This window comes from Triticum aestivum, chromosome 4B (assembly GCF_018294505.1).
Source record: "Triticum aestivum cultivar Chinese Spring chromosome 4B, IWGSC CS RefSeq v2.1, whole genome shotgun sequence".
Lineage (NCBI taxonomy): Eukaryota > Viridiplantae > Streptophyta > Magnoliopsida > Poales > Poaceae > Triticum > Triticum aestivum.
The window spans coordinates 666672752-666681856 of NC_057804.1; positions in this window are offsets into that span (position 1 = coordinate 666672752).

Here is a 9105-nt window from a genome sequence, read left to right on the forward strand (position 1 = left end):
AAAAATGTGTGTTGATGACCGACACATAAACGCACGCTGGGGTTTTTCAATCGTGGAGATCACTCCGGATCCCAAACCCGTGATTAATAGTCCACAAAACGGGCCAGAATCGGCTAAAATTGCGAGTGTTGATGACCTACACGTAATCGCACCCTGGGCTTCGTCAATCATGGAAATCACTCTGGGACCCCAAACAGTCAGTTACAGTCCACGGAACGGGCCAGAATCGGCCAAACTTGCGAGTGTTGTTGACCAAAACGTAATCGCACCCTGGGGTTCAACAACTATGGAAATCACTTCGGGGACCCAAAACGGTGAGTAATAGTCCATGAAAACGGCCAGAATTGGACAAAACTGAGAGTCTTGACGATGCACACATAAACACACCCCGGGGATCGTCAATCGAGGAACTCGCTTTGGGAAACCAAAACAGTGATCAATAGTCCAGGAAATGAGCCAGAATTGGCCAAAATTATGAGTGTTGATGAATGACACATAAGCGCACCTTGGGGTTCAATAACTATTGAAACCGCTTTGGGACCCCAAAATGGTGAGTAATAGTCAACAAAATGGGTCAAAATTGGACAAAACTGTGAGTGTTGACGACGGACACATAAACGCACCCCGAGAATCGTCAATCATGGAAATCACTCTGGGGCCCCAAAAGGTGAGTAATAGTGCACGAAACGGACCAGAATCAGGCAAAAATGTGAGTGTTGATGACTGACACGTAAAAGCGCCCTAGGGTTCGTATGTCGTGGAAATCACTTTGGGACCCGAAACAGTGAGTAATAATCCACGAAACGGGCCAGAATCAGCAAAAAATGTGTGTTGATGACCGACACATAAACGCACGCTGGGGTTTTTCAATCGTGGAGATCACTCCGGATCCCAAACCCGTGATTAATAGTCCACAAAACGGGCCAGAATCGGCTAAAATTGAGAGTGTTGATGACCTACACATAATCGCACCCTGGGCTTCGTCAATCATGGAAATCACTCTGGGACCCCAAACAGTCAGTTACAGTCCACGGAACGGTCCAGAATCGGCCAAACTTGCGAGTGTTGTTGACCAAAACGTAATCGCACCTTGGGGTTCAACAACTATGGAAATCACTTCGGGGACCCAAAACGGTGAGTAATAGTCCATGAAAACGGCCAGAATTGGACAAAACTGAGAGTGTTGACGACGCACACGTAAACACACCCCGGGGATCATCAATCGAGGAACTCGCTTTGGGAAACCAAAACAGTGATCAATAGTACAGGAAATGAGCCAGAATTGGCCAAAATTACGAGTGTTGATGAACGACACATAAGCGCACCTTGGGGTTCAATAACTATTGAAACAGCTTTGGGACCTCAAAATGGTGAGTAATAGTCAACAAAATGGGTCAAAATTGGACAAAAGTTGACGACGGACACGTAAACGCACCCCGAGAATCGTCAATCATGGAAATCACTCTGGAGCCCCAAAAGGTGAGTAATAGTGCACGAAACGGACCAGAATCATGCAAAAATGTGAGTGTTGATGACCGACACGTAAAAGCGCCCCAGGGCTCGTATGTCGTGGAAATCACTTTGGGACCCGAAACAGTGAGTAATAATCCACGAAACGGGCCAGAATCAGCAAAAATTGTGTGTTGATGACCGACACATAAACGCACCCTTTGGTTTTTCAATCGTGGAGATCACTCCGGATCCCAAACCCGTGATTAATAGTCCACAAAACGGGCCAGAATCGGCTAAAATTACGAGTGTTGATGACCTACACGTAATCGCACCCTGGGCTTCGTCAATCATGGAAATCACTCTGGGACCCCAAACAGTCAGTTACAGTGCACGAAACGGGCCAAAATCAGCCAAACTTGCGAGTGTTGTTGACCAAAACGTAATCGCACCCTGGGGTTCAACAACTATGGAAATCACTTCGGGGACCCAAAACGGTGAGTAATAGTCCATGAAAACGGCCAGAATTGGACAAAACTGAGAGTGTTGATGACGCACACGTAAACACACCCCGGGGATCGTCAATCGAGGAACTCGCTTTGGGAAACCAAAACAGTGATCAATAGTCCAGGAAATGAGCCAGAATTAGCCAAAATTACGAGTGTTGATGACCGACACATAAGCGCACCTTGGGGTTCAATAACTATGGAAACCGCTTTGGGAGTCAAAATGGTGAGTAATAGTCAACAAAATGGGTCAAAATTGGACAAAGCTGTGAGTGTTGACGACGGACACGTAAACGCACCCCGAGAATCGTCAATCATGGAAATCACTCTGGGGCCCCAAAACGGTGAGTAATAGTGCACGAAACGGACCAGAATCAGGCCAAAATGTGAGTGTTGATGACCGACACGTAAAAGCGCCCCAGGGTTTGTATGTCGTGGAAATCACTTTGGGACCCGAAACAGTGAGTAATAATCCATGAGACGGGCCAGAATCAGCCAAAATTGTGTGTTGATGACCGACACATAAACGCATGCTGGGGTTTTTCAATCGTGGAGATCACTCCGGATCCCAAAACAGTGATTAATAGTCCACAAAACGGGCCAGAATCGGCTCAAATTGCGAGTGTTGATGACCTACACGTAGTCGCACCCTGGGCTTCGTCAATCATGGAAATCACTCTGGGACCCCAAACAGTCAGTTACAGTCCACGGAACGGGCCAGAATCGGCCAAACTTGCGAGTGTTGTTGACCAAAACGTAATCGCACCCTGGGGTTCAACAACTATGGAAATCACTTCGGGGACCCAAAACGGTGAGTAATAGTCCATGCAAACGGCCAGAATTGGACAAAACTGAGAGTCTTGACGATGCACACATAAACACACCCCGGGGATCGTCAATCGAGGAACTCGCTTTGGGAAACCAAAACAGTGATCAATAGTCCAGGAAATGAGCCAGAATTGGCCAAAATTATGAGTGTTGATGAACGACACATAAGCGCACCTTGGGGTTCAATAACTATTGAAACCGCTTTGGGACCCCAAAATGGTGAGTAATAGTCAACAAAATGGGTCAAAATTGGACAAAACTGTGAGTGTTGACGACGGACACGTAAACGCACCCCGAGAATCGTCAATCATGGAAATCACTCTGGGGCCCCAAAAGGTGAGTAATAGTGCACGAAACAGACCAGAATCAGGCAAAAATGTGAGTGTTGATGACTGACACGTAAAAGCGCCCTAGGGTTCGTATGTCATGGAAATCACTTTGGGACCCGAAACAGTGAGTAATAATCCACGAAACGGGCCAGAATCAGCAAAAAATGTGTGTTGATGACCGACACATAAACGCACGCTGGGGTTTTTCAATCGTGGAGATCACTCCGGATCCCAAACCCGTGATTAATAGTCCACAAAATGGGCCAGAATCGGCTAAAATTGCGAGTGTTGATGACCTACACGTAATCGCACCCTGGGCTTCGTCAATCATGGAAATCACTCTGGGACCCCAAACAGTCAGTTACAGTCCACGGAACGGGCCAGAATCGGCCAAACTTGCGAGTGTTCTTGACCAAAACGTAATCGCACCCTGGGGTTCAACAACTATGGAAATCACTTCGGGGACCCAAAACGGTGAGTAATAGTCCATGAAAACGGCCAGAATTGGACAAAACTGAGAGTGTTGACGACGCACACGTAAACACACCCCGGGGATCATCAATCGAGGAACTCGCTTTGGGAAACCAAAACAGTGATCAATAGTACAGGAAATGAGCCAGAATTGGCCAAAATTACGAGTGTTGATGAACGACACATAAGCGCACCTTGGGGTTCAATAACTATTGAAACAGCTTTGGGACCTCAAAATGGTGAGTAATAGTCAACAAAATGGGTCAAAATTGGACAAAAGTTGACGACGGACACGTAAACGCACCCCGAGAATCGTCAATCATGGAAATCACTCTGGAGCCCCAAAAGGTGAGTAATAGTGCACGAAACGGACCAGAATCATGCAAAAATGTGAGTGTTGATGACCGACACGTAAAAGCGGCCCAGGGCTCGTATGTCGTGGAAATCACTTTGGGACCCGAAACAGTGAGTAATAATCCACGAAACGGGCCAGAATCAGCAAAAATTTTGTGTTGATGACCGACACATAAACGCACCCTTTGGTTTTTCAATCGTGGAGATCACTCCGGATCCCAAACCCGTGATTAATAGTCCACAAAACGGGCCAGAATCGGCTAAAATTGCGAGTGTTGATGACCTACACGTAATCGCACCCTGGGCTTCGTCAATCATGGAAATCACTCTGGGACCCCAAACAGTCAGTTACAGTCCACGAAACGGGCCAAAATCAGCCAAACTTGCGAGTGTTGTTGACCAAAACGTAATCGCACCCTGGGGTTCAACAACTATGGAAATCACTTCGGGGACCCAAAACGGTGAGTAATAGTCCATGAAAACGGCCAGAATTGGACAAAACTGAAAGTGTTGATGACGCACACGTAAACACACCCCGGGGATCGTCAATCGAGGAACTCGCTTTGGGAAACCAAAACAGGGATCAATAGTCCAGGAAATGAGCCAGAATTAGCCAAAATTACGAGTGTTGATGACCGACACATAAGCGCACCTTGGGGTTCAATAACTATGGAAACCGCTTTGGGAGCCAAAATGGTGAGTAATAGTCAACAAAATGGGTCAAAATTGGACAAAGCTGTGAGTGTTGACGACGGACACGTAAACGCACCCCGAGAATCGTCAATCATGGAAATCACTCTGGGGCCCCAAAACGGTGAGTAATAGTGCACGAAACGGACCAGAATCAGGCCAAAATGTGAGTGTTGATGACCGACACGTAAAAGCTCCCCAGGGTTCGTATGTCGTGGAAATCACTTTGGGACCCGAAACAGTGAGTAATAATCCATGAGACGGGCCAGAATCAGCCAAAATTGTGTGTTGATGACCGACACATAAACGCATGCTGGGGTTTTTCAATCGTGGAGATCACTCCGGATCCCAAAACAGTGATTAATAGTCCACAAAACGGGCCAGAATCGGCTAAAATTGCGAGTGTTGATGACCTACACGTAGTCGCACCCTGGGCTTCGTCAATCATGGAAATCACTCTGGGACCCCAAACAGTCAGTTACAGTCCACGAAACGGGCCAGAATCGGCCAAACTTGCGAGTGTTGTTGACCAAAACGTAATCGCACCCTGGGGTTCAACAACTATGGAAATCACTTCGGGGACCCAAAACGGTGAGTAATAGTCCATGAAAACGGCCAGAATTGGACAAAACTGAGAGTGTTGACGACGCACACGTAAACACACCCCGGGGATCGTCAATCGAGGAACTCGCTTTGGGAAACCAAAACAGTGATCAATAGTCCAGGAAATGAGCCAGAATTGGCCAAAATTACGAGTGTTGATGACCGACACATAAGCGCACCTTGGGGTTCAATAACTATGGAAACCGCTTTGGGAGCCAAAATGGTGAGTAATAGTCAACAAAATGGGTCAAAATTGGACAAAACTGTGAGTGTTGACGACGGACACGTAAACGCACCCCGAGAATCGTCAATCATGGAAATCACTCTGGGGCCCCAAAACGGTGAGTAATAGTGCACGAAACGGACCAGAATCAGGCAAAAATGTGAGTGTTGATGACCGACACGTAAAAGCGCCCCAGGGTTCGTATGTCGTGGAAATCACTTTGGGACCCGAAACAGTGAGTAATAATCCATGAGACGGGCCAGAATCAGCCAAAATTGTGTGTTGATGACCGACACATAAACGCACGCTGGGGTTTTTCAATCGTGGAGATCACTCCGGATCCCAAAACAGTGATTAATAGTCCACAAAACGGGCCAGAATCGGCTAAAATTGCGAGTGTTGATGACCTACACGTAATCGCACCCTGGGCTTCGTCAATCATGGAAATCACTCTGGGACCCCAAACAGTCAGTTACAGTCCACGGAACGGGCCAGAATCGGCCAAACTTGCGAGTGTTGTTGACCAAAACGTAATCGCACCCTGGGGTTCAACAACTATGGAAATCACTTCGGGGACCCAAAACGGTGAGTAATAGTCCATGAAAACGGCCAGAATTGGACAAAACTGAGAGTGTTGACGACGCACACGTAAACACACCCCGGGGATCGTCAATCGAGGAACTCGCTTTGGGAAACCAAAACAGTGATCAATAGTCCAGGAAATGAGCCAGAATTGGCCAAAATTACGAGTGTTGATGAACGACACATAAGCGCACCTTGGGGTTCAATAAGTATTGAAACCGCTTTGGGACCCCAAAATGGTGAGTAATAGTCAACAAAATGGGTCAAAATTGGACAAAATTGTGATTGTTGACGACGGACACGTAAACGCACCCTGAGAATCGTCAATCATGGAAATCACTCTCGTGCCCCAAAAGCTGAGTAATAGTGCACGAAACGGACCAGAATCAGCCAAAAATGTGAGTGTTGATGACCGACACGTAAAAGCGCCCCGGGGTTCGTATGTCGTGGAAATCACTTTGGGACCCGAAACAATGAGTAATAATCCATGAAACGGGCCAGAATCAGCCAAAATTGTGTGTTGATGACCGACACATAAACGCACGCTGGGGTTTTTCAATCGTGGAGATCACTCTGGATCCCAAAACAGTGATTAATAGTCCACAAAACGGGCCAGAATCGGCTAAAATTACGAGTGTTGATGACCTACACGTAATCGCACCCTGGGCTTCGTCAATCATGGAAATCACTCTGGGACCCCAAACAGTCAGTTACAGTCCATGAAACGGGCCAGAATCGGCCAAACTTGCGAGTGTTCTTGACCAAAACATAATCGCACCCTGGGGTTCAACAACTATGGAAATCACTTCGGGGCCCCAAAACGGTGAGTAATAGTCCATGAAAACAGCCAGAATTGGACAAAACTGAGAGTGTTGACGACGCACACATAAACACACCCCGGGGATCGTCAATCGAGGAACTCGCTTTTGGAAACCAAAATAGTGAGTAATAGTCCAGGAAATGAGCCAGAATTGGCCAAAATTGCGAGTGTTGATGACCGACACATAAGCGCACCTTGGGGTTCAATAACTATGGAAACCGCTTTGGGACCCCAAAATGGTGAGTAATAGTCAACAAAATGGGTCAAAATTGGACAAAACTGTGAGTGTTGACAACAGACACGTAAACGCACCCCGAGAATCGTTAATCATGGAAATCACTCTGGGGCCCCAAAACGGTGAGTAATAGTGCACGAAACGGACCAGAATCAGCCAAAAATGTGAGTGTTGATGACCGACACATAAAAGCGCCCCAGGGTTCGTATGTCATGGAAATCACTTTGGGACCCGAAACAGTGAGTAATAATCCACGAAACGGGCCAGAATCAGCAAAAATTGTGTGTTGATGACCGACACATAAACGCACCCTGGGTGTTTCAATCGTGGAGATCCTTCCGGATCCCAAAACAGTGATTAATAGTCCAAAAAACGGGCTAGAATCGGCTAAAATTGCGAGTATTGATGACCTACACGTAATCGCACCCTGGGCTTCGTCAATCATGGAAATCACTCTGGGACCCCAAACAGTCAGTTACAGTCCACGAAACGGGCCAAAATCAGCCAAACTTGCGAGTGTTGTTGACCAAAACATAATCGCACCCTGGGGTACAACAACTATGGAAATCACTTCGGGGACCCAAAACGGTGAGTAATAGTCCATGAAAACGGCCAGAATTGGACAAAACTGAGAGTGTTGACGACGCACACGTAAACACATCCCGGGGATCGTCAATCGAGGAACTCGCTTTGGGAAACCAAAACAGTGATCAATAGTCCAGGAAATGAGCCAGAATTGGCCAAAATTACGAGTGTTGATGACCGACAGATAAGCGCACCTTGGGGTTCAATAACTATGGAAACCGCTTTGGGCGCCAAAATGGTGAGTAATAGTCAACCAAATAGGTCAAATTGGACAAAACTGTGAGTGTTGACGACGGACACGTAAACGCACCCCGAGAATCGTCAATCATGGAAATCACTCTGGGCCCCAAAACGGTGAGTAATAGTGCATGAAATGGACCAGAATCAGCCAAAAATGTGAGTGTTGATGACCGACACGTAAAAGCGCCCCAGGGTTCGTATGTCGTGGAAATCACTTTGGGACCCGAAACAGTGAGTAATAATCCATGAGACGGGCCAGAATCAGCCAAAATTGTGTGTTGATGACCGACACATAAACGCATGCTGGGGTTTTTCAATCGTGGAGATCACTCCGGATCCCAAAACAGTGATTAATAGTCCACAAAACGGGCCAGAATCGGCTAAAATTGCGAGTGTTGATGACCTACACGTAATCGCACCCTGGGCTTCGTCAATCATGGAAATCACTCTGGGACCCCAAACAGTCAGTTACAGTCCACGGAACGGGCCAGAATCGGCCAAACTTGCGAGTGTTGTTGACCAAAACGTAATCGCACCCTGGGGTTCAACAACTATGGAAATCACTTCGGGGACCCAAAACGGTGAGTAATAGTCCATGAAAACGGCCAGAATTGGACAGAACTGAGAGTCTTGACGATGCACGCATAAACACACCCCGGGGATCGTCAATCGAGGAACTCGCTTTGGGAAACCAAAACAGTGATCAATAGTCCAGGAAATGAGCCAGAATTGGCCAAAATTATGAGTGTTGATGAACGACACATAAGCGCACCTTGGGGTTCAATAACTATTGAAACCGCTTTGGGACCCCAAAATGGTGAGTAATAGTCAACAAAATGGGTCAAAATTGGACAAAACTGTGAGTGTTGACGACGGACACGTAAACGCACCCCGAGAATCGTCAATCATGGAAATCACTCTGGGGCCCCAAAAGGTGAGTAATAGTGCACGAAACGGACCAGAATCAGGCAAAAATGTGAGTGTTGATGACTGACACGTAAAAGCGCCCTAGGGTTCGTATGTCGTTGAAATCACTTTGGGACCCGAAACAGTGAGTAATAATCCACGAAACGGGCCAGAATCAGCAAAAAATGTGTGTTGATGACCGACACATAAACACACGCTGGGGTTTTTCAATCGTGGAGATCACTCCGGATCCCAAACCCGTGATTAATAGTCCACAAAACGGG